This window comes from Solanum dulcamara, chromosome 11, assembly GCF_947179165.1.
Source record: "Solanum dulcamara chromosome 11, daSolDulc1.2, whole genome shotgun sequence".
In the NCBI taxonomy this organism is placed as follows: Eukaryota; Viridiplantae; Streptophyta; class Magnoliopsida; order Solanales; family Solanaceae; genus Solanum; species Solanum dulcamara.
This window is the reverse complement of record NC_077247.1, coordinates 60,624,923-60,650,385: the sequence shown is the minus strand read 5'-3', so window position 1 is coordinate 60,650,385 and position 25,463 is coordinate 60,624,923. Positions and strand designations below refer to the sequence as shown.

General features: G+C 33.9%; 4 long non-coding RNA genes and 1 pseudogene across 10 annotated transcripts; 3 read left to right on the top strand and 2 right to left on the bottom strand.

Annotated features, from left to right (window-relative positions):
- Positions 1 to 71: 71 nt before the first annotated feature.
- LOC129872140 (uncharacterized) lies at positions 72 to 1,170 on the bottom strand. The gene is made up of 3 exons (XR_008762468.1): positions 919 to 1,170; positions 560 to 646; positions 72 to 442 (listed from the first exon to the last, which is right to left on the bottom strand). It is a non-coding gene; the product is annotated as an uncharacterized LOC129872140 (long non-coding RNA).
- Positions 1,171 to 1,937: 767 nt separating this feature from the next.
- Positions 1,938 to 5,145, bottom strand: LOC129872131 (uncharacterized; annotated as a pseudogene).
- A 1,644-nt stretch (positions 5,146 to 6,789) lies between these two features.
- LOC129872137 (uncharacterized) lies at positions 6,790 to 13,275 on the top strand. 7 transcript variants are annotated; one of them, XR_008762460.1, is made up of 13 exons: positions 6,790 to 6,925; positions 7,467 to 7,630; positions 8,313 to 8,364; positions 8,471 to 8,840; positions 9,389 to 9,524; positions 10,065 to 10,214; positions 10,304 to 10,361; positions 10,446 to 10,534; positions 10,629 to 10,658; positions 10,734 to 10,892; positions 10,982 to 11,013; positions 11,231 to 11,357; positions 13,221 to 13,275. It is a non-coding gene; the product is annotated as an uncharacterized LOC129872137 (long non-coding RNA). The 7 variants fall into 7 exon arrangements; XR_008762458.1 differs by lacking the exons at positions 10,982 to 11,013; positions 11,231 to 11,357 and having other exon boundaries at positions 13,221 to 13,272; XR_008762461.1 differs by lacking the exons at positions 10,982 to 11,013; positions 11,231 to 11,357; positions 13,221 to 13,275 and adding an exon at positions 11,125 to 11,189.
- On the top strand, positions 13,271 to 17,473 carry LOC129872136 (uncharacterized). Its single transcript, XR_008762457.1, has 8 exons — positions 13,271 to 13,521; positions 13,611 to 13,737; positions 13,833 to 14,931; positions 15,059 to 15,188; positions 15,289 to 15,337; positions 15,981 to 16,044; positions 16,229 to 16,335; positions 17,199 to 17,473. It is a non-coding gene; the product is annotated as an uncharacterized LOC129872136 (long non-coding RNA).
- Positions 17,474 to 22,253: 4,780 nt separating this feature from the next.
- On the top strand, positions 22,254 to 23,716 carry LOC129872148 (uncharacterized). The gene is made up of 2 exons (XR_008762475.1): positions 22,254 to 22,485; positions 23,459 to 23,716. It is a non-coding gene; the product is annotated as an uncharacterized LOC129872148 (long non-coding RNA).
- Positions 23,717 to 25,463: the final 1,747 nt, after the last annotated feature.

The following is a 25,463-nucleotide window of genomic DNA, read 5'->3' as shown; positions in this document are numbered from 1 at the left end:
AATTCCGACACCAGACCAGTTTCGTAAGAGGGTGAATAAGAATGCATTAACTTAGAAAAAGAAGATATTGGTTCTAGCAAGAGGATGAATAAGAATATATGAACTTGGAAAAAGAAGATACTGGTTCTAGAAACTGCCTAGTTATTTATACAGTCCAAACACTAAAATCGCCAAAGAACGAGCATAATTCCAATTGAACTAGTGCCTCATATCTCCAAACCCATCAGTAGCCTATGGCTTAAAAGCAACAGCAGTGCAGTTGCCTTGCCAAAATTGTTTACACTCGCCTTCACAGTAGTCAGCTGATCCAACTGATGCTGAGTACCAGCAGTAATGGTGTTCTCTTTGGTGGAGAAGCTATGGGCCACCTCTGCGCCAACAGCAGTATTGAGGGGGCTGAGTGTGTGGTAGTATGATGCACTCAGAGTCCCCCTTGTCGTTCCTGATTTGTCAAGCATCATGACCAATACAAAACTTAAGCAACAATGAGCAGTGATTTGATTTGAAACGTTTTCTTCTTGCAATGTCACTATTTGACAAATAAATGATAGTTGTTTACCTTTCCAGACCTTTGGTCAGGAACTCTGAAGCTTAAAATTGTCTTCAACCCAGGAGCAGCTTCATCAATTGTAATGGTTGTGAAAAGCTGACATCGATTACATAATTATATCAGATTTAAGTTCATTGTATAAGAGAAAGAAGAAGAAAATTAAGGTAAACAATTACCCAAAAAGTAAATACTAGTAAAGAAGGCTGCAAATATAAACATGGTATTATAAATCAGAAAACGGTTATCTGCTCACAAATATGTGTTGTCAAATAACCACTAAAGATGAAGAGAAAAAATCAGAAGAGCACCATACAAGAGTGAGATGACAAAATAAACAGGGAAATAGAGGAGAGAATTGCAGAACTCACATTGGAGCTTGTGTCTACTTTAATGTCAGCAGTAACATTCTTGTTCTTCAATTGAGTGTTGACATCAGCCAAAAACAAATCACCCTTCTTCAGTCTTGATGAAGTAATAACCTACTAGAACAAAGTAATTGCTCAAAAGGAGAACACAGAACAAAATATCTCACTACATCTAAGCAGTGTTATCAAAGGTGCGCTTGAAGCGTGCTTAAGCCCTGAAGCGGGCCTCAAAACATGTTGAGCGCTTCGCGTCGGTTAATGTACACTTCAGTGTCGTCATCAAGGTTCTAAGACATATTTTTCCTATCTAATGAACCTCTTCTGAAGAGATGCACTAAACAATTGATAGTTCACTTTATCGTAATTATTTTTCAATTTCTGTGTTCATATATTTGTCATTCATGCTAATAAATTATTAGTCTTGGACTAAACATATATATATTTGTAATTTTTCTCCCTTTGCGCCTTTTTGCGCTTTCTGCTTTTGATAACATTGCATCTAAGCGAACTTTTTTGGCCATTATGTTGCAGATGAATTATAACTAAAGGGACTAATAGTTTACATAAAAGTATATTTCCTCATAGAGATCGGGCAATTAGCGCGAGGCAAAGTTGAGAGGACACTCAAAAGATGATAAAGATGCAGCAGACACAGACGCCACCAACAAAAGGTGAATTTCTAGTAACAATACCAATATAAACAAGTACCTCGACTTCCCACAATAATTATGCTATCCAGATACCACAAACACAATGTATACAAGGATATACAATTTCTTTTTATCTAAAGTGAATTGCAGTTAACAGAAAAAGTGCAGTTCAACGAGTCAACCTTCAATCACACAATGACACAGATAAACACAAAGAACTAAACCCCAGTTAAATTAACGTAACACACATGAATGAAAGAGATACTCACAGCTCCGGTGGCAGAGTCAATAGTAATTGTAAACTTATGGTCTGTGGTAATCCTTGTATAGAATATCTGATCTCAATGCAAAATAACAATATCAACAACCAAAAAAGACAAAAAAAAACATTGCAATTTACTGTGCAAACAACAAAAATAAATAAATAGATAGCACAAACAAGAGTCTCTGACTCTCTTCTATCACCTTTGCGCATAACAAAAACCTCCATACTCGAAATACATACACACACATAAACATATATTATCTCAGTCTGATAGTCTGGGATTATGAATATTTGGGAGTTGGATATTCCTTTCAGAATTTTCTTTCTGATATGGAGAATTTGGTTTCAAAGAATTCATATTGGAGAGGTTTTGATCAAGATGAAAGTTTCTGACTCTGCTAATTGTTGCTGCTACAATACTGATTCTCAAGATACTTTTGAACATTTATTTATTAAATGCCCTATGGCTAATGAATTGTGAGAGCTGGTTGCAGGGACTATAGGGATTAAGGCCTTTTTTACAACTTAAACATACAATATGTTTCTAACAAAGACTTCTTTTAAACTTCTTCCATTAAAGGTAACGCTTTGCAATAAACTACTAAGTGAATGAAGTAAGTTTACAGCTTTGATCATGCCTCTTGCCACCACCACAGACAGGAGTGAAGTTGGCAAGTGCATGACAAAGTTAACAACATAGAAAGTAAAAGCCTCCAATTAGAAATTTAATCTGCTTGTCACAAAGTCCTCAAAAGTTAACCTTGCTTTAGTTTGGTGAGGATCATTACTCCCCTTTCTCGAAACAAACCTTGAATGTTTCTTGTTCCGACAAAACCCTCCGCCAAGTTGACTTTCATCATTCAATTTTATTGTTTTGGCAATTACTTGCTCAAGTCTCTTGTTCCACTCGTCTTTGACGCCTTGAGCATACAACCTCTGCGTTTTGTCCCCCTTGTTTTTCGGGCTTTCTTTGCGAAAAACTGCATTTCCTGAATCACTATCATAATTAGCATTATTATCATATTTCTGATAAAGTTCGGCATCAGCATCTTCTGATTGACCATTTATGGAATAGAGCTGGTACAACTGTTCAGTGTCTTCAAGTAATGCTATCATATACTGCAACAAGTATTTCCAGCCAGATGCAGGAGTAAAGCACCTTGCTAGAACTTCAGCACGATAATCAAGAAAAATATAAAGTAGTTCATCTTGGCTGTCAATATTCATTCGTTTTCTGTTTCCGAACAAAACTATATCTCCTAAACCATAAGTCAAAAATTCACATGATTCCAGCACAAGCTTCAAGGCTCATCTAGATACTTCTAAGACTGCAATATTAGTTGGAGCACAAGTTACTGTTCTACAATTGAGACTCTGAAGTGAAAACAACAATGCATCAACTGTCTTTGTTTTCCCTGTTCCAGGAGGACCCCAGATTAGCATAGTCATGTTCTCATGATGGCAATACTTTGTCGCGTGACAATTCAGAACTACTTCTTGTTGGGAATCATCAAGATTGATTAACCAATTAGATGCAAGGATCTTTGATCTGCAAACTCTATACACTTCCCCTTGCAAACAGACATTACACTTTTCTTTACCCTACAAAAGCAATAGAAGAAGTCAAATATTTCATGTTATGAAAAACAAGTAACAACTTGAAGAATTTGGTGATAGAAGGTCATCTAGTAGTGACGTGAAAATTCATAAGGAAATGTGAAGATGTATCATTCTGGTAAGACTGTTTGAGCAGAATAACAAATGAAAAAGGTATGAAGCTTACAGTCACATAAAAATCAGGCTCCAGTATTTTCTGAATAACTTTGGAGTTCTACCTTTCCAGCCCCAAGCTCAATGAATTCCTGGGAATCATCAAGATTGATTAACCAATTAGATGCAAGGATCTTTGATCTGCAAACTCTATACACTTCCCCTTGCAAACAGACATTACACTTTTCTTTACCCTACAAAAGCAATAGAAGAAGTCAAATATTTCATGTTATGAAAAACAAGTAACAACTTGAAGAATTTGGTGATAGAAGGTCATCTAGTAGTGACGTGAAAATTCATAAGGAAATGTGAAGATGTATCATTCTGGTAAGACTGTTTGAGCAGAATAACAAATGAAAAAGGTATGAAGCTTACAGTCACATAAAAATCAGGCTCCAGTATTTTCTGAATAACTTTGGAGTTCTACCTTTCCAGCCCCAAGCTCAATGAACTCCAAATGTGTGTATCTGTCGTCGTATTTATAAGAGAGATTAAGAAAAAAAATTCCTTCATATAACTTTCCCTAATGTCCTGTTCCACCAAGAAGGGTCTCGATGAGAAGACCTGGATCTTGATATAATCTTTCTCAATTGTCACTCGTTGAACCAGAGCAGTAGTGTAGGACATTGTGGGTCTGTTTAGATCATCGACACATGTTGGTCTTACATCGGTTATGGCAAAGAGATCCCCCATCTCATGTTCAAATGCTCTGTCATCACCACTACTCTCTTTCCTTTCCATCTCAATAATGTATAAGCATTTATCAGATGGCTTTTTACTCTCCACTTCCTCAATAGACAATATTTTGCGTATAGATTCATTTGCCACTTTATCAAAGCTAGAAGACAAATCAGCATGTGTTTCCTCTATAAGAGAAAAGACGAATGACTTCATATACAAAGCGATGGACTGAAATGTCGAAGGGATGTTCTTCACCTACACAATAACTCAAGATCATACTACTAGAATATACTTAAGATAGAGATACAAAAACAAAACACTGACAAAATTACACAAAGGAAAAAATAGCAGTAAAACAAACCTTGTCCTTGTAAAGGTCTTTATTAAGGACATCCTTAAAAGACCAAGAAAAGATGACGTCTATAAGTCTCTTTTCAAGAAGAATGGCTTCACCATCGTCGTCAGTTTCCATTTCTCTCATATTCTGCAAAACCCCATTGCATGATCACGGCATATAAGTCAAACAAGAAACATTCTAAGCCTATCAAACCATTTTTATTTCACATTCTGCAAAACCCCATTTCATTTTTCTTCTTTTTCTTGCAATACCCAATTTCAAATTATTATTTTCTTTCTTTTTCTTGCAAAACCCAATTTCAGTTGTTGTTTTTTCTTTTTCTTGTAAGACCCCATTGTATGATCATAATATATATGAAACAAAGTAGCAATGTTGTAAAATAGATAAATACAGAGAGAGATGAAGTAGTTAACTGTAAAGCACGACCGATAACTGCTGCATCCAAAAAGGGGTTTTAGCAGTGATTCTTGTTTTCTTGGAAGAAAGTAAAGCGCTTTGACAGCAAAGAGGCCAAGACACAAATTATATAAAGGTTTTCAACTATTTATAGTACGTCTAAAATATGTCCTTAACTATATATAATTATTAGATTTAATTTGTTAATTATTTAAGACATTATTCAATTTGGTTGTTAATTATATAATTATCATTTTTACGTTTTTTATTATATAATTATCATTTTTAGTTCCTTAACAATACAATTAGTGATTTTAGTCTTTTAAGTATTCAAAAACTTATCAAATTTGATCTCTGTCTATTTTTTATATAAATAACTTAGGTTTATATTGACGAAACTCATGCTTCCATGAAATTAATTTTTAATCGATTTTTTCAATTGTTTCTCTTTCTCCGTTATTTTTTCTTCAAATTACTCTTATGAAAAAAAACTCTAACATCAACGATTCAAAATAAAATTAATGAGAAAATAAGATATAATTCATGATTTTAGTCGACGGAGGATAAAATGAAGCATAATATTATTGCTAATATTTAAATATTACATTTTCTTCTTTAGCGGTTAACGGCAATTAGCGTGAATTGTTTTAATTTTATTTTTCATACAAAAGAAAACTAAGAGATTTGATCTTATTACGCGAATATCTCTAAGTAAAATAAAACAAACAAAATAATAAAATCTATCTATTTCAAAATATAAAAAATCAAAAGAAATTGAGAATCTACAATTTTATAAATTTCAAATTCTAAAATATTAAACAATTTTCCTTCAATAAAGTCGTTAGAGTATAAAATTTGGAATCAAAATATATGAGTACAAAACTTTTAATTTTATTTAAATAATTTCCCTTCGATAAAGTCGTTAGAGTATAAAATTTGGAATCAAAATATATGAGTACAAAACTTTTAATTTTATTTAAATAATTTCCCTTCGATAAAGTCGTTAGAGTATAAAATTTGGAATCAAAATATATGAGTACAAAACTTTTAATTTTATTCTCATTGTAAGAAATCTGTTTCTATGAACATAGTGCTTTCTTTGATTTTTTTCATGTCTGATTTATGATCATATTTTTTTTTTGTACTTTATGACTCTGTGTGTTTTAGAATTATGAACAATTGCGATTTAAAAAGTGACTAATTATAATATATAATACATAATATTTAAAATGATTGTAATACTCAAGAATACAAAAAATATTTAATTTGTTGTTGTGTGAAGCATTGAATATTTTACTAGTTTAAGTTAAATAAAACAATACTAAATATTTTGAATGAAGATTACTGTCACAAGAGCTGAATGTACAGTTCAACTGCTAATTTAAAATACAGTTACTTTGGATTAAGTTCTATCTTTAAGTTTTAAGAAATCTATCCAGTAATGTATTAAATATTAATTTATAATCTTATAACTTAGGATTATGATTTCAAACCATAATCAACCTATGAAAATTGCACAATTAAGTAATTTGAGTTATATACGATGATAACAAATTTCAGATTATCAATGGAATAGGCTCTTTTTATTAAAAAATAAATAACTACTAAAATAAAAATTTACAAAAAAATAATATATTTTGTATTAACGAGTTTTTTTCAGCGTGTATTAACTTATTTTTTCCGCGTGCATTAACTGGTTCGAAACTATAAAAAGAGACCCCACTTGTGCATTTTAGAACTCACCACCACCAAATACACAGAGCCCCTATTTTGCCCCGCTTATCATATATGCTACAGGCGCATCTTAGAGTACTCTACCTGTGACGATGTCCGATTAAAACCCTAAACCCTAAAACAATTTTCCCGGCGATCAATCTGCTCAAGACTCAAGTAATGCTACTGCTCTTCCCATTATCTTGGAAGGAAAATTAGAAAAAATCGATTATCTTGGATACGAAAACTCGATTATCAAAGAAATTGTAGCTTTCTAGAATGTATTGGCATTTCCTTAAGAATGTATTAAGGAAATTCAAGAAATCTTGGAATTCTTGCATGCATTCTTTTTAAGAAAAAATCTAGAACATTAAGCGATTGCTATTCTTAAACGCATATTTTAAGGAAATCAAAGAAATTCTAGTTTTAAGAATAAATTGGTATTTTCGCAGCATATTTAAGGGATTTGTTTTCTAGTTCTTTAGGGAGAAATTCGGTCATACTTGTATTGACGATGTCCGTTCTCGCTGCTCAATTAATACTACTGCTCTTCCCATTATCTTGGTATTCTTCAAAATTTGCATGCAAACTTTTAAAAGAAAAGTTTAAGAACTTGTTGGCTTTTTGCTGAATATATCAAGGAAATTCAAGAAGTCTTTTAGAAAAAAAATTATGTTGTATGTTAAGGATGTTCAAGAATTTGTTTTTACTTTTTTAGGGAGATGGGAAGCATTAAGCGAATGCCTAAGGCTATTTGGAGTTCGGCGAGCATTAAGCGAATGCCTGAGGCTATTTGGAGTTCAATTCAGTCAGGGATTATCTTGTACGATTTTGGGTTGTTGAGGAGTTGGTTTCAATAGCCTCGATACTGGTGCCACCAAGGTACTCATTTACCCTTTCAAAGTTTCAATATTCTTTATGACTTTACTAGGTATTGAATGGAAAGATGTGGAGCTCTTCTTGAAGGCCCACTGACACAACTCTAAAAGAATTAAGTAGTTTAATCAAAAAAAGTTGTGATTTGTAGTATATGAATGAAGATACTTAATTGGACAGACTTTCGTAAACACCCTCACTGCTTAGTTTCTTTTACATGGTCTAGACTTTTGATTTTTATTGTTTCATAAAAGTTGAAAACTGTGCCATGTAAGAGAATGGGGAATTATATTTTTATTTCTGATTTTGTTAATGTTTTGAGAATCAATAGAAGTGGGCTGCTGAGAATATGGCAAGGCGTGCTGTTATGCAATTTTAATCGCTCAGATTAGTTGCACAAAAGGCAGTGATCGGTGAGGCTCTTCAATGAATTTTGTGTTCCTTTGTTTGCTACTTCTAATGACGAGGGCATATGCTTTATATGAAAATTGATATACCTTTTCTCCTCTTATTATGATGCTCCATTCTAGTATTGTAAGTGGTTTTTTTTTTCCAAATGAATATTCTTATATCGCAACTCTGTTTCTTTTTTCCACGAGATTTACTTCCTTATAGGACTCTTCTTTTTTATGTTTGTTATCTTATAAGTAGTGTAGTCCTAGTTTGAACTTTACCCAGTTTCCACCAGGTATATGTTGCTATAGGCAGTGGGACCTGCTATGTTGAGGTGGATGACAATGGTGAGTATTAGTTTCTTTGACATTGATGTAATGCATTTGATGTGCAGAAAGTTCTACTCAGTTTATTATTTTACTTCATCATCTGAAGTTGTACTTTCTTTTGAAGGATCTGGTGTTTCACGAGATGTGCTGATGTGAGAAATATTTGGTAACCTTTTTTCAAAGTGTTGTACTGAAGTTGAGCTGGAACATACACATTAGCGCATAGGACTTTTAGCCCAGTTTATGGAGACAGTATATGCGCCTGTTTCTTTCATCTTCTGTTCTATTTCCTTTTTGTCTGGCCATTCTAACTATGTTATCGTATGCTTCATTTACACCAGCGACATCAAAATACAGACATTTAAATGATATGCATGATTTTCCAGCAAGTTTTGGCTTCAAACGAGAGGCTCTGAGCTATATTTCTGACTTTTCTTTGTTGGAAATTGCTACTAAACTCACTGGAGGCCAAATGAATTCGTAAGGTTTTGAAGGTAAAGTTCTTTTGAGATTCAGTTGGTAGTATCCATTAGGATAGGTGAAAAAAACTACTATCTTGGTCTTTGTTCTTGCCATTGTTTACGGGACGGCAAGTGTTTGTACCTTGGAATTGATGATTGTAGACAAGATGTTGGCACAACAGGTAATTCTGTATAAGCCTACCTGACACATGAGAGTTGACTGCTGTTTTCTTTTTGCATTCATTGTTCGTGATGTGTTTTACAACCAACCAGTTTTCGAAGGAAGCAAATGGATTCCAAGTACTTCTAGTTTTCTCACAATTCAAACAAATGTAAAATATTGATTTACGCAGTTTACTTCATGATCTGTACTCTGTCCTGTTTGATCTTTTGGTTTACATATATAATCTGGAAGCCCAAAGAGGGTCTCACATTCTCTGAAAGAGTCTCTGCTAAGAATCACCCTTGTGCATCCCAGTGTCTCCTTCAAAATTGTTGATATTGAAAGGTCCGTCTCTGTTATACCAGCTAACTTAGGATATTTCCTGTCTGGTTCTTAGATTTTGTTCATTTGTATGCAGTGAGGATGACCTGCTTTGCACACGTGCTTCTCCTTCCCCATTGTCGTATTGTCCAATGGGTTTGGGATTCATCTGAGTTCCTTTAATAAATTGAATGCAATCGATGGTTCATTCAAGCTCTCTGGATACATCTCAGGTACGATGTTTAGACAGTGAAGGTATACAGCCCCAAATTGATGGATAAGAGATGTGATAAGTTATCTTTTCTACACTTTTTTCCCGAAAAACCACTGTTTAATTTGCAGGTCCTAGATTCCACTTATTTCAGTATATTTTCCAGAACAAAGAAAACGGAAACCTAATCTTTGGTTAGCATTTACTATATCGGATGCTTGTTTTTAACAGTGTATTTGTTTTCCTTGACCTTCATAATGCAGATGTCAATTCAAGATTTGCTTCAAAAGAAGCATTAACATCTTTTTACAGATGTTCTTTTATTTATTAGTTTGTGGTTTACTTGTAATTGGGAAAACTGTTATCGTGATGGTTACATTTTCTTTTTGTTTTTATTATATAAGATGTTCATGTACATCTCAATCCTAATCCTGGTGCTTCATTTGCAATATATTTATATGTATCCCCCTCCCACTTTTTTGTTTTGGTGCTTCATCTTCTGTTGTGCTTCCTTTTTGTCTGGTCATTTTAACTATGGTTTTGTATGCTTGCTTCACACCAGCGGCATCAAAATACAACCATTCATATGATATGCATACTTTCGTAGCAAGCTTTGGCTTTAAAGGAGAGGCTCTGAGCTCTATTTCTGACGTTTCTTTTTGGAAATTCTAAAACTCATGGGAGGCCAAATGGATATCCTGAGGTTTTGACGGTAAAGTTCTTTTGAGTTTTAGTTGGTAGTATCCATTAGGATAGGTATAAAACTACAAACCTGGTCTTTGTTCTTGCCATTGTTTACAGGATGGCAAGTGTTTGTACCTTGGAATTGATGACTGTAGAGAAGACGTTGGTACAACAGGTAATTCTGTATAAGCCTACCTTGATACATGAGTTGACTGTTGTTTGCTAATAAGGAAATTTGTTGGGATTTTTCTTTTTGCAGTCATTTCTTCATGATGTATTTTACAACCAACCTTTTTCGAAGGAAGCAAATGCATTCCAAGCACTTCTAGTTTTCTCAAAATCAAACAAGTAAAAAATATTGATTTACATACTTTACTTCTAAAGATGTACTCTCATCTCATTGTTCTTTTGGTTTGTATGTATAATCTTGAACACATCCCAGTGTCTCCTTCAAAACTGTTTATATTGAAAGGTCCGTCTTTGATACACTAGCTAACTTAAGGATATTTCCTGTCCGATTTCTTAGATTTTGTTCATTTGCATGCAGTGAGGATGACCTGCTTTGCACACGTGCTTCTCCTTCTCCTTGCCACTGTTGTCCAGTGGGTTTGAGATTCATCTGAGTTCCCTTAACAAATTGAATGCAAGCGTTGGTGCATTCAAGCTTTAAGGATACTTCTCAGGTCCTGATGTTTACACAGTGAAGGTATACTGGCCCAAATTGATGGATAAAGAGATGTGATAAGTCATCTTTTCTTTTCTCTGTTTCCCTAACAACCAATGTTTAATTTGTAGGTCCTGCAGTATTTCTATATTCACTTATATCGGTATGTTGTCCTGACAAAAGAAACAAAAAAACTAATCTTTGGTTAACATTTACTATATCGAATGCTTGTTTTTTTACAGTGTTTTTGTTTTCCTTGACCTTCTTAATGCAGATATCAATTCAAGATTTGTTTCCAATGGACCACTACATAAATTACTTAATAACATAGCTATGTGTTTCGATAAATTACTTAATAACATAGCTATGTATTTTGACAGTGCTTCTGACTTTAAGCAGCGAAATAGATCTCAGATATTATATCCACTGTTCTTGTTGAACCTAAACTGCCCAAGATCTTTATATGATTTGACTTTGGAGCCTTCAAAGACCTCTGTGGAATTTAAGGTGTGATTTTTTGTTGCATTTATGATTTAATTTTTGGGGGGGGGGGGGGTTGGGAAACGAATGCGAGTCTTTGGTTTTACTTTTGTAGAATTGAGTATGTGTTAGGTTTTGTTTTGTGATAATTGGTTTGGGTTGTTCTCTGTAAAAATATATTTCAAGACACGTAATCATTTTTTTGAAACTTCAATGTGGGTGAAATTAATAGGTTAAAACTGGCTAAACATTACTATTTATTACTAATCATATAGGATTTCAATATATTTAAAAGGACCCCCTAACAGTTATAAGGCCCTTTCATTACAGCTGTTCCCGGAGAACAATGCAAAACCACGTTTCTAGCTTCTTTTGGTTGCAAAACCAAACAGACCAATGTTAACAAGGACATGTCATACATATTTGTTGTACTGATTGTAGTGTTGTATTTCTCATTACAATGTGTTTTCTGCTTCTAAGACTGACAACTCTTCATGTTTGAATTTAGACTCCTGGTTTTTGCTTACCCGATCATTTCTGCTTCCCTTTAAATGGATTTTTGCTGTCTAGTTTTCCAAATTTACACCAATTTTCATAAATCTAGATATTTGCTACATCAATCTTCTTGGTACCTCGCTATCTTTAGGAGACTGTGACATCCAGTTGTATTTTGATTTTTGAGTGGGATCAGGGTAGAGGGGTGGCTTATATTCTCTGGAGTTTCAAACTTGTAGGTCTGTCTGGGCCATCCAATTCACACAAAAAAAATTCTGTTATTCATAAAAAATTGAGTCCTACCAAAAAATTTAGGTTGATCTTCAGCTGTGGGGGTTGGAAACGCAACTTTGACCTATTAAATATGCTAACACTGTTATTCTACAGACTCAAGAGCTTTCGAGGATACTTTTTATGTATCCTTTGTTTCAAAATGTATCAACTTACCTCTTTCAGGTTAGAGTTTACTGAGTTAGTATCTTCTCTTCTTTGAAGAAATAAAAGCGAGAAATATATATTAGTGACTTGGATCTTAGAGGAAGTAACTTCATTTAAACTGTTAACACTACTCTAATGTTCGAATAAATAGTATAAATCATTAACTAGAATGAGGGGGGATTAAGGAAAAGCTAGAATAGGCTCTGAGGAAGTGATAAAATCTTATTTTTCTTTGATGAATGGAGGAAATAGAAGGACACGTAACTAGAGGACTGTGTTTGGTTCGTCTTAGTTTTCGACTGCAGACCATGGACTACATCAAACTGAGAGATTACTGAATTTTGTTTCAACTGATTACATTGATTACATTGTCTGATTCTGTGGTCATTTTGCTATGAACTAGATAGGAAGCTATTGACTTCAATGCCATGTTATTTGTTAAAAGTGCTGGTCATCACCTGCTCAGAATTTCTACTTTGTGTACCATATGTAGGTTAAGAGAGGAGTGGTTTGACTTATCGCCACAAAAAAGGGAAAAAAGGCGGTGTGTGTGTGTGTGTGTGGTTTTTCTCTTTATTGAGGATACTGTCATGAATATCTGGATTGAAAGTAACTCTGCCGGTGAGAGCAATTGAGATATCAGCATTTTTATGCAACATCACTTAGGATTCATTTTGTTTGATGTTATATGTACATGTGGTTTTGTCCACTCCACATTCCCTTCTCTGGAGGCTGTAGTTCCCCACCTACCTCCCTAGAAGAAAATGGGGGAGGGGGGGAGGAAACAAACTGTGGAAGATTTCGTTATCGGGAGAGAGTAACTTATGCATCAGATGGTGCAAAGCATTTCAGTGCAATGAAATCGTGTAGTTTTTTTTGCTTTCTTTTCTCTTAAGAATATAGTTGTTGAAGTTTCCTCTCATCTATTGCTATCCCATTCCCTGCTCCTCTTTTCAGATATACCTGAGAATTATGAGATCAAGAAAAAGAGGTGCAGGGCCCAGTGTTGCAAGCTACACTAGAGCTTCCTTCCCTGCAGCCAAAGATACTGACTGGAGAGTGCACTATCCGGAGAGAGATTCGATCTTCGCAGAATATTCTGTGGGGAAGTGCTTCTGAAAAGCGTGATCCTGAGTCTAAATTCCTCTTGTCAGATTGAAAGTTCAAGTCGGTCAATTGATGGATCTCTTGCTCATTGCACAGTTGGTGTAAACTGGAAATCCAGAAGCTCTGTGCAACCCCTTTCATCCAATGCCAGGTAATTTGTCCTTGAGTGCTTGTTTGTGTTAATAATCAACGATGTCAGAAAATGTGTGCAACTAATTAATGTTCTTTGCCACCGTGCAGAAACTAGAGCTGTAAGGAGACTGCAGCAATCTGCAAAAGTATGCTCAGAGCTTCCACAGCAGTCGTCCCATCAGTTTGATCAATCTTCCACCCAAAGTTGTGGTGACGGTGTATTCTCTGATGCAAGGTAATGTTATCAAATTTCTTGGGAGGGTTAGTTCTCTTTCGGATATCATCTCAAATATGTTAGTAACTTATAAAACCTGATGTTTCTCTCTTCAGGCCAAGTGTGAAAATGAAACTTGTTAACAAATTCAGTACTTCAGCTAGCTTCAGTTATAAATCAGATTGCCTGTTAGGTTCAGGATGGGAGGATGAGTCTATTGTAGCTGGCAGATCAATGGAGGATGCCTCATTTCGGGAGTCTTGACCTTGATGATGACAGTTCAAATGTGATGCATGAGAGAAGGAAACCATTTATGCGGAGCACAGAAGCCTGATACATAATGATGGATCATCTTTTGCTAGTGATGATGATATTGAGTTTGAAAAAAGTAACTACAGAAATAAACGAAATCGCCTTGAAGATGATTATAGTTTTGAATTTGAAGTAGCTGACGATGTTAACCAGGTCTTCAGACAAAGGTTTCCTAGAGGCAAGGTCAAGGAAATATATTTTAAGAACGCCTCCTGGTGCAAAACTCAGAGCAAGGCATTGCGGAGTCAAAATTTGACAGGAGATACAGAAAAATCTTCATATCCAAGGACATTCTGGATGAAGACGATCATCTTATGGATTTCAATAAACAGACTGAAAATTATGGTTCTGGCCTGCTATATTTTAGTCCAGAACTAGCTCCTCTGCCACCAGATACTTTTCTCGGGACCAGTTTTCAAGAATTTAATCCTTACATCTCTGAAAATGGGATTGAAACTTCTGTTAAACATGAAGTTGTTGTCGCATACAATTTTGGAAACATGGTGAACATAATCTCTTGGTCCCTGCCATAAATAATTTGAAAAAAGAGGACTGCTTGTTATTCAAATCCTTCAAAGTTTGATCTCAATTTTTATGCTCTTTCTAGAAGAGGAGATTTGGGCAGTATAGGGGGACTTGATGCATGTGATGTTTATAGTTCAGGTCCTCCTTAATTCTATTATGATGGAGATGATTTGACACATGCATTCTCATGGTGAAGAGAATCTTAAGAATTATTTGATACCACGAGCTATGCTCTCCTCTAGGGTGGATGAGGACTGCATAAATGGATTGATGCTGGAAATCGAGGAAAACAGATGAGCTTATAAGGTAGAAGAAGAGTAGAAGAAGCCATTCAGCTTCTTCATTTTACCCGAGGCAAGAAGAAGTTCTTTGCCAAAAGTGAGTCTTCAAGAAAGGCACCAGGAAATAACAATATAAAGACTTGTCCTTGAGTGCTTGTTTGTGTTAATAATCAATGATCACCGAAAATGTGTGCAACTAATTAATGTTTTTTTCCATCATGCAGAAATTAGAGCAGTAAGGAGACTGCATCATTCTGCTGAAGCTATCTGTTCGGAGCTTCCACAGCAGTCATCCCATCAATATGATCAATCTTCCACCACAAGTTGTGGTGCTGGTGTATTCTCTGATGAAAGGTAATGTTATCAAATTTCTTGGGAGGGTTAGGTCTCTTTTTTGATATTATCTCAATCAAATATGTTAGTAACTCACACGACCTGATGTTTCTCTCTTCAGGCCAAGTGTGAATTTAACTGATGTGGATCTAATAGAATTTCTTCAACAGGTTAGTCCGTTGACACTAACTAGCTCTCATATTTTACTCCTTCATTAACTCTAATCTTTCTCATGGAATCTTGCTTAAATGCCGTGCCATGTTCTCTGAATAATGTATTTGCAACCCACAGCTTGCTGGGACAGATGGATAATCAATAGTACACCCCCATCAGTGAATCGGGTCCTGAATTTAATTATTGTATTCTGAGCTACCATGATGCCCCCCACATAAGAAAGAAAAAGAGAGAGAACAGGGAATTAGAACCAAAAGTGATTTAAGATATTTTTCTTTACTCCTGAGTCTTTGTTTTCAATTGTTTTGGAACAATAACTTCGATAGGGATAGAGTGGAACAGGTACAGGGGAATGAGATCAATATAGCAGCCAACTAATTGTTGCCTTCAGAATGTTCTCTCATTCTTATAACCGCACAAATAATACTTTAACAATTAATGTCTTCGTCTCTTGTATTGCAAGAGTGATATAGGGTGAATTATCTTTTGCTTCATCACTTTGTGAGCGTCTGGTGGAGTATATTCTTGTATATAAACCTAGGTCCATGTCATATTAAATGTGCGTCCATTTTTACATAGTCAAGGATTATGAACTTTTTTTTTTTAATTAATGGCATTTATCTTTGTTGAACATTACAGTCATTGTCATGTTCTACAACATGCTGCAGATGAGCGGATTTGTTTGGAAGAACTGAGTGAGAAGGTAATGATTGTCTAAAAATTCATTGAAGTGTCATTTCAACTTGGAGTCTGTAACTTATTGAATTATCAGGTCTTATTGGAAAAAATGAGGACAACAACCTATCCCGATTTTCTGAGCAAGAATTGGTACGTTTATTTTGATAATAAGTAACATTGATTTTGAGTCTTTGACCATGCTTTTGCAGATCATGCCTAAAATTGGTTACCAATTACTACACAACTATGCTGACTAAATTCAAAATTGGGATTGGATCTGCAACATTCATTCTTAAGCTTCAAGATCATTTACCAGGTAAGTTATGATCTTTGTTTAGATTTTTATCACACAACGAGTCTATGAAACTCAATGTTGTGAAAATGCGCCAAAGCGCTCGCTTTAAGCGTGAAGCGAGGCGAGGCGAGGCCCTAGCGCTTCAATACCGTGAAGCGAAGCGATTTCAGAAAAGCGTGCGCTTCATGGGAGAAGTGAGATGCGCGCTTCATGTAGAAGCGAGAAAAAAGCTCGCTTATTTGGAAAAAGCGGGTATTGAAAAAAATAATCTCTGTATTAAAAAAATTATAGAGAAAATCATTCATATTTTTCCTCATAATTGTATATTAAGAAAAATTATAAAGTTAATTTAGTGCTACTGCCAGGAAGGTCTAAAAGCGAAAGCATGAATCACTTGTCTGCCACAAAGTCCAAAAGGTTACACTTAGAGGATTGATAATTATGTATAGATTAATTTATTACTCTGCTCACTTCCATTTCATTTTTGTTTGAAACTATTTTTTTATTATTCAATCCAGATATAATATTAATTTTTTAATTAGAAAGCTAATCAAAATTACTTATAAGAATACTACTGATCTGCTCACTTTATATTACTTTTTCCATTTCATTTTTATTTGACACTATTTTTCTTATTCTTCCGTCCAGATATAATATTAACATTTTTATAATTTCTTAATTAAAAGCTTTTATTTCCTACACAAATACTATGATATGTTTACACTCACAGTTTCTAAAGGTTTGATTTGGTACTCCTTCCGTTTCAATTTGATTGTTTGGTTTTGACTTGATACAGAGTATTAAAAAAAACTTCTGAACCTTGTGATCTTAAACTAAAGATATATTAATTGTATTTAAATATTTTTTAATCTTGTGGTTTTAAGGGGAGTACTTTAAGGGGCAAGAAAAAAAGAGTAGCTACAGATTCAAGTTCAAATAGAAGTAGAACTCTTGTTGATGAGTCCTCCGATGAGGAAGAAGATGAGGACCAAGTAGAACCCTTGTTGATGGCACTTCAAGAGTTTGAGGATCTTGTTGAAGAATAGGATGTTACTCTCTTTGTGATTTGGTTATGCATTTGCTTTATATGTTGTTACTTATGAGGATTATTGACTATCTATTTACTTTTTAATCCAAGTCTTTTGAGTTCTTGATTATTTATCTATGCATATTTTATATTTTATATTTTTATACTAAATAGCGCTTTTTCTGAAAAAAGCATGCGCTTCGCTTCACACTTCTCGCTTCTGTGAAGCGAGCCCCCATCGCTTTTTCCCATTTCTCGCTTCTCAAAACACTGATGAAACTTGATAAAATTGCCATTTACCAGAAATTCCATTGCACTAAATTTTGCAACATTCATTAGAGTTAATCCCAACTCTGAGCATGAAGTTATATGTTTTGGTTAAAGTAGGAACTTAAATATGATTCACAAGCAGTCAACATCTGTCACACTTCTTGTGGAACATTCTCTAATACTTGTCTCTGTCATATTATACACTCAAAGAGTCAAGTTCATGTAAACCATTTGCAACTCAGTCGTAGAAGGGAAAGGTATTATAGTACTGATTGTATTCTTTTGCCTATGTGTCATAGTTGACTCAAATGACATGCATTCAAACAATTGCTATGTTGGTGATCTCTGGTTCTTTCACCAATAACTTTTATCGTTCATGATTATGATGTATGAATTTGTGTAGGTGCATTGATTATGATTCTGAAGATGTACCAATGGCATTTAACAAAGTTGCAACTTGACTACATTTGATCTGTATGTTGTGAATAGTGTACAGAGATTTGCATATGCCACTGTTTGTGATAGTTGACTTCATATAGATACCTGAAAAATATTAGATCTTATACCTGTAGAAGTGCTCCCTGAAGCTCTATTAATTGGCGCTATTACTTTCAATTAATATGTGTTAAAAATAAGTACTCATCAAAATGGGCATTCAATGAGTTGTTAAACTTGTGCTTGTCTTACATTTTTATTTTCCTATTGGTTTATCTTTTTCTTTTTAAAGATTCACTGGCCTTTTCTGATGAAAAATGTTGTCACTAACTTTAAACCTGAAAATTTGAGTCCAACAGATATACTTAGCACATGGTAAGTAACAGAAGAACTTTATGATTTTGGGAAAACTAGAGCTATTGGAGTTAGCAATTTCTCTATTGAAAAACTGAAGATCTTCTCGAAATAACTCTTCAGTTGCATCTACATTATCAAAGTCGGGTTCTTGATTAGCTTTGATAGCTCTTCATTTGTCTTGTTCTGTTGTAATTTTTCATTCCAAGATGAATTTATTACAACTTATGCATGAGAGGAATGTAAGTTCCAAATTCTATTTTTATGAACTACATTGATCTCTAAGACAACCACATTAACATTTCAAGTGAATTGTTCTTTAATCTTTAACTTGCTTCCATTCAATTGTTATTAGAGTAAGTCCACAGAATATTATAGTCTCTTCAGTTCCGTAAAGCAGTTGCCAGTTTTTCAGCTTTTTCTCTTTGGAAACTATTTCCCTTTTCTTTTCCAATTTTCCCCCTAGACTACTTGGTTGGATGAATAGGAAAGTTCTCGATCTATCCTTCGGGTTGAAGCCAAAGGAACTTTCAAAGACAGAAATATTTGAAATTCAGGCTCTTCTTCTTCTATTTAAACCTAAATAACCATTTTCACTTTAAAAACAAAAAATCCTAACAATGAAGAGAATAAGAGAATTTACCTTTAAAAATCGAAACACTAACAGTGACAAGGGAGGACAATGACGGCGACAAGATTGCAGAGATGAAAGGAGAAGAAAAACTAGAAAGAAATAGAGATTTAGAAGAGAAAATAGTTTTGAGAGAAATTTGAGAGAGTGCAGAGATGCGAGGATCGAAGAAGTTGGAGAAGAGAAGTTGAAAAGTCCCAACTGACAAGAATTTGAATATATTTGAAAAAAGAGTTTGGGACTTTATTATATTTTAAAAAAGATTAACAAGTTAGAAAAATTACATTTTATCCCATTTAACCTAATCACCTAATTAAAAATATTTTGACTTGGACTAGGTCAATTTGTCACCTTTAATTAGAGACTTATTTGTCCCCTACAACTCCATTTTCTCAGTTTCTTCCTCATTATTTTCCCTTCATTCACCTAAAAAAAGGGAAAATGATTTTTTATTATTAAGTATGGTTAGATGGACTTTGTTGTATGGATAGAGTGTTGGTCAATTAAAATATCACACGTTCACAAAATGAATTTAATAGAGAATGTTTAAATGAATGTGTGGCATATTAGAAGTGATAAAATTAGGATAATAGCTTTCATGATGGACAAGATGCAAAAAACGAGGCAGAGATGATTTATGCATGTGGCGAATAGTAGAAATGTCTCTGTTTGCAATAAATTTTTCCACTATATAGAAGAGTGATACAAAGGACGACCAGGGACAATAAGGTAATTTTACGCAAACAAATGCACTCTCTCCATAACTCTAGAGCCATCCTACGCAAGATATTTAACCCACTCTAAACCATCGGTCTCCAGTTTTTTCGTCCCTCTTGTTGTTCCAACAACAGCGAAACATATAGATTTTTCACAATTCTTCATAATTTCAGGTATATTTTCTTTCAAATTTTTCTACAAAATTCTTTCAGTTTTCTACCAACTTGAATTTTACGACTCAATTTTCTGGCTGATGTCTTCGTTATTCTGTTTAATTCTCTTTCCCAATTTTATGGCTGAAATTCATAGTTGATGTGAAGGTTTATATAAGAAAATAACAAATTACTGACTGGTTCGAGTCCACACTTTCTAGAATTGAACCATTTTTCTTATCATTAAGTGTGCCCATACCGATTCCTAAATGCTATCCAACATTGTAGTTTGGATCCAGTTACTCTGTACTCTAGCTCTTCATTCTCTTTGTGTCACTCCTTTTCTGTATAAATGTCTATGATATCGAAATTTCTTCCGGGAGTGAATAGACAATTGTTAGGTCTATAGTGATATGCCCTTTCAATTAGATTGAAATCGAATTGAGGGCTCTTCTTCTACTCGCTCTGTGGAGATCTCATGAAATAAAATCTAACAACGACAAAAAAACAACAACATACCCAGTATAGTTCCACAAGTGGAATTTATGGAGGTAGAGTATACACGGACCTCAACTCTAAATTGTTAGATGGTGAGTTTGTTTCTGATAAACATTTGACTTAATGAAAGCAAAATCACAACATTGACCTCACGCACTAAAACCTAGCTCAAAAAATTATGTGAACTCACAAATTTGTTTTTTGATATTCTCCTTTATAGTAATAAAATTATTGTGGTTAGTGCTCTTCATTACTTTTGCTATTAATTGCACAAGATAAGAATGTTAAGATGAAATTTGAATATATCCTAAATAGTTGTGAAGTTTCTTATTGCTTTTTGATTCTCATACACTAATTTAGACATAGTAACTTTGACAACCGGGTTATTACCTTATCTTCTTGTTGTATATAAACAATTTTGGGATGAACATCAACTCGCTCATCCCTTTGAAAACATATGAAGCAGGAACCAATATAAGTTATCTGGTATTCAAATGATTCATCACGATCTTGAGGCACGTAGGGAATACCTAAGAGATCCTTGCATTGGCAAGAGTGTTTTTGGAAGATGACATGTATAGCCTGAGAATAGAGCTGTCTTTTTTGAACCATTTTCTATCTCCTTGGAAATCATTTCGGAAGATGTCTGCATTTGAAGGAATCTTATTAGCAGGTTGTAGATTTTATTCTCCTCTCAACATGTTTTGGTAGTTTTGTGGCATCAAAATGGTATTGACTTTGAATGGCTAAACTTTCTCATATTTTAGGTCTTCTCTTCGTTGTTATATTTTATACTTCAATTAACTTCTTCTTTTTATTCCTTGTGCTATAGATAGCTGCAAAAATTCATTTAGTCGTTATTGTATCATGTTATCACCAAAATACTAAGATATCCTTCTTCATTTGTATACTTTCCTAACCAAAAATGTATTGAGGCTTAAAATGTTACCTTAGAAGTCTAATGAACCAACAGATCTGAAAACTCAAATCATGCATTATTGCCATTGTAAAATATGCTTTCCCTCAATGTTGTTTACTTGGAAGAGATACCCATCTGTAACACCCCATAAATATTATTGATTCATGGATCCTTTCTTTCATGAAGTCCAAATAAATTATCAAAGTTTTCTATTTAATTCAAGCATGAAACTTTATGGATTTTTCATATCATAATTCCAAATGCATAGATTATTAAATATATGAAATTTAATTACCTATCTTATATTAACTTATATTGGCTTTTAAATGCATTAAATTGTTGATTTATCAAAAGTCCTTATATGAAGGCATGAAAAGATTTTGATCATGTTCTAAAGTATTTTGATCATGTTCTAAAGTATTTTGATCATGTTCTAAAAGTATTTTGATTATGTTCTCTCATGCCTAAAGTAATTTGGGCATAACTTTTCATAGGATGGTCCAAATTAGGTGATTCAAATTTCTGAATAACCACAACATCATTACCTACAACTTTCATGAAGAACATATCTTAAGATTCGGATTTTAAGTAGATCAAATAAATTGATCTTTGCAAGACATAGTGCTGTGACGGAATGGAGTGTTTGTAGAATAAAATTCATATCTCGATGTAGAATGCTCCAAATTGGATGATTCTTGAACTAACTGAAACTAGACTTCTATATCTACAATTCTTATGAAGACACCAAATCCTAATAAGGAATTTATATTATTCAAACGTAGCTTCGAAAACAGATATTCCGTTAAAAGAGATTTCATCTCACCTACCATAGAAAGATCTAGAACCATTTGACATCATCCATGACATCAAAATTCTCCATTGAATTTTCAAGATCATCCTTTATGATTATGTTTATTTATTGTTAGGTCCCTCCTCCACACCTATAAATACCCACCTTATTTCCTCATTTTATTCACCAAGCTTTCTTAAGCAACTCTTCTCTCTATATACTTCTTTACTCCTTCTCAAATATAGTTTTAGTTTTAGTAGTATAAAAATACTACTCTAGTGATTCTTATACTCCGGGTAGTACACAAAATAAACCGGCGAGAAGAAAAGGCTAGGGGTCCAAGAGTGTTCCAATTCGAAGTAAAGCTTCCGATTTAAGGTATGTAAGGCTTTCATAGCATTGGATTGAGTTCGTCCATGCGCCCAATATTTAAATTTATTATAATTGAGTTATAGTTGAGTTTTATCCAAATCTTGAATTCTAAATAAATTAATTCTTCTTCTATTGAGTTTGATATATTTATGCATTAATATTATTATTATTGTTATCTCTCATATTATTGGAATTATTGTTCATGGCTACTTTCCCATGAATCCTAATTGATTTGATGTTCATGAATATTTTTACACATGTTTTGAGTAAAGATGTTGACTTTTTATTATTTTCATTGATAAAAAGAAGTTATATGAATTAATATTATATATGTATTTTATTGAGTTTTGAAAGAGCAAAAGAGTTGAATTTGAATGAATTTGAGAAAAATGATATTTTGAGCAAGATGTTTTGATGAGATGTAAATGATGTTTTTGGAAGTATAATGATTGATGAACATGAAATGAGATGAGTTTGATGATTTAAATTAAAGTCCAATGAGACTAGATGATGAGTTTAATATGAGCACATATTTTGGGAGTAGTATTGAGCACCGAGTTGGGTAAGAGTTTAATTGACTCAAACCCCAGAACTACGTAGCCAGCGTAGGATGGAGGTTATGCCTCTTAAGTCCCTAAAAGAGGACTTTGATGAGTGGATCCAAGATGGTGATGTCCTTTACCCTGGCAAGGTATTGGATGGATGTGGCAACGACATCGCTTCGTTGTATCATCGCTAGCTCATAAGTGATGGTTGTCGGTTAGAGAAACTCCCAATTGAGTAAGCATTGCTTGTTACTATTATTTTTATTATTATATTTTAAACTTGCATTACATATTGATGTTAAGATGATGTTGAGTTCTGAGCTGAGCTTTATTGAGAGGAGTTTCTTGATATTTGTCCTTACCTTCCTGCCATTTTACATACTCGTACATTCCACGTACTGACGTCATTCGACCTGCATCGTTTTATGATGCAGATACAGGTGTTAGAGATCCTCAACAGGCGCTTCGTTGAAGATCATTATTTTTCAGCTATTTGGTGAGTCCTTCTTATATTCGGAGGAACTCTTTATCCTTTAATTATTGTTGAGTATTATGTTTCTTTTAAGGTAGCCATGGATATGTCATTGGCACCATCTAAGAGTATTAGAGGCTTCATAGACAGAGTTTAATGATGTAATTGGAGTAGTTCTCCTTTGAAACTACTTCTTCTAAAAAAAATATTTCTTCTTTCATTAGATGTTGTTAATGGAGAGCCCATATAAATATTCTTATTAAGTCTTCCGCTGATGAATGAATAAGTGATGAGACCAAGTGGTTCTCTCAGAGGCCAGAGATGGTTTCTGAGTGCCGGCCACGCCTAGGGTACCCTCTCGGGGCGTGACACCATCCAAGTTTATACAAATAACATTCTGCAAGAGTTCCACGGCCTGTTTATGATCAGAATTATATTTTGATTGTCTTGATGATTATGTTTTTTTGAGTGAAGGGTCAAAAACATACTTAAAGTATCTCGGTTTTTCGAGTTTCATATCTAATCTATCACCAACTATTTATCAAAACATACTTCAATTATCCATTGTTCCCATAACACACCTGAACAATGGGATATTTCAAGTAGGAAAAGGGAACAACTTGTAGTTGAGGTGCGTTTTGATACATAGTTGATCATAGTTCAGGCGGGAAACTCAAAAAATCGAGTTCTTTAGGTGTGTTTTTGATCCTTCAATCTTGCTCTTTGTTTGAAAGTTGCTACATAATCTAGACAAGACATTTACCTTTATAGAATATTTGATGTCTTTCACTCTAGAAAAATTATTTCTCCAAGTTAAATATTTGTCTCTTTGGTCCTGATTTTCATTCATTTACATTAAGTAACAATATTACTGATCAAATTTTCCACTTATCATTTGACATTGGCAGATACTGATGAATTGGCGATAGTAACATTCCAAGTCAACATTTTGTCAGGTTTTTCATTAAGAGAACAATATTACTGAGTTTATTGCCCTTTTTCTCTGTCCAATAACTCCATTTCTTAATCATTACGTTAGTTTGATAGAGCGGCAACTGATATACTCTCCTAATAATAGGATTTAGTTATTTGCAATTTCAAAGCTTAAAATCTAAAAATCAGTGTCTGCATTCAGTTGTATTTTATGCAACTACGGTATGCTTTGTAATCTCTTTGTATACCTTTTGTTTTAGTTTTCTTATTAGTATAACATTGTTAGAGATAGATGCACAAATCAATTGCGAATTTGAAATAGAGTTACTTGAGCTAAATTCTATATTTAATTTTTAAGAAATCTATTTTTTATGTATAAATATTAATTTATTAGGATTAAAATTTCGAACCATAATTTAAATCGACCTATGAAAATTGAATAAATTAAATAATTTGAGTTATATGTGATGATAATAAATTTCATATTATCAATGGAATAGAGTACTCTTATTTGAAAAAATAAATAATATGTTTCTTTTCCGCGGGTATTAAATAGTTCGAAAACTATAAAAGAGACACCACCTACGCGTTTTAGAACTCATCACCATCATATTACAGAAGCCCGCTTATCATATACACTACCGGCGCATCTTAGAGTACGCCACCGGAATGCTGATCTTGACGATGTCCGATGAAAACCCAAAACCCTGCCTAAGTCTTCCGCTGATCTGTCTGCAGTTTTCCAGAAAGAACTTGTTGGTAATCAATTTTTCCAGCGACCAGGTAATGCTACTGTTCTTCCCATCCATTAAAAAAGAAAGAAGGAAAATTCGAGAACTCGGTGAAGTTATACATGAGTATTCTTGGAACCCTAAATCAGATTATCTTGGAATTCGAGACCTTGATTAACTTGGAATTCTTGCATGCATTCTTTTTAAGAAAAAAAATCAAGAACTTGTAGTTTTCAAGAATATTCTTAAATGCATATTTTAAGGAAATCAAAGAAATTGTAGTTTTCAAGAATATATTGGCAT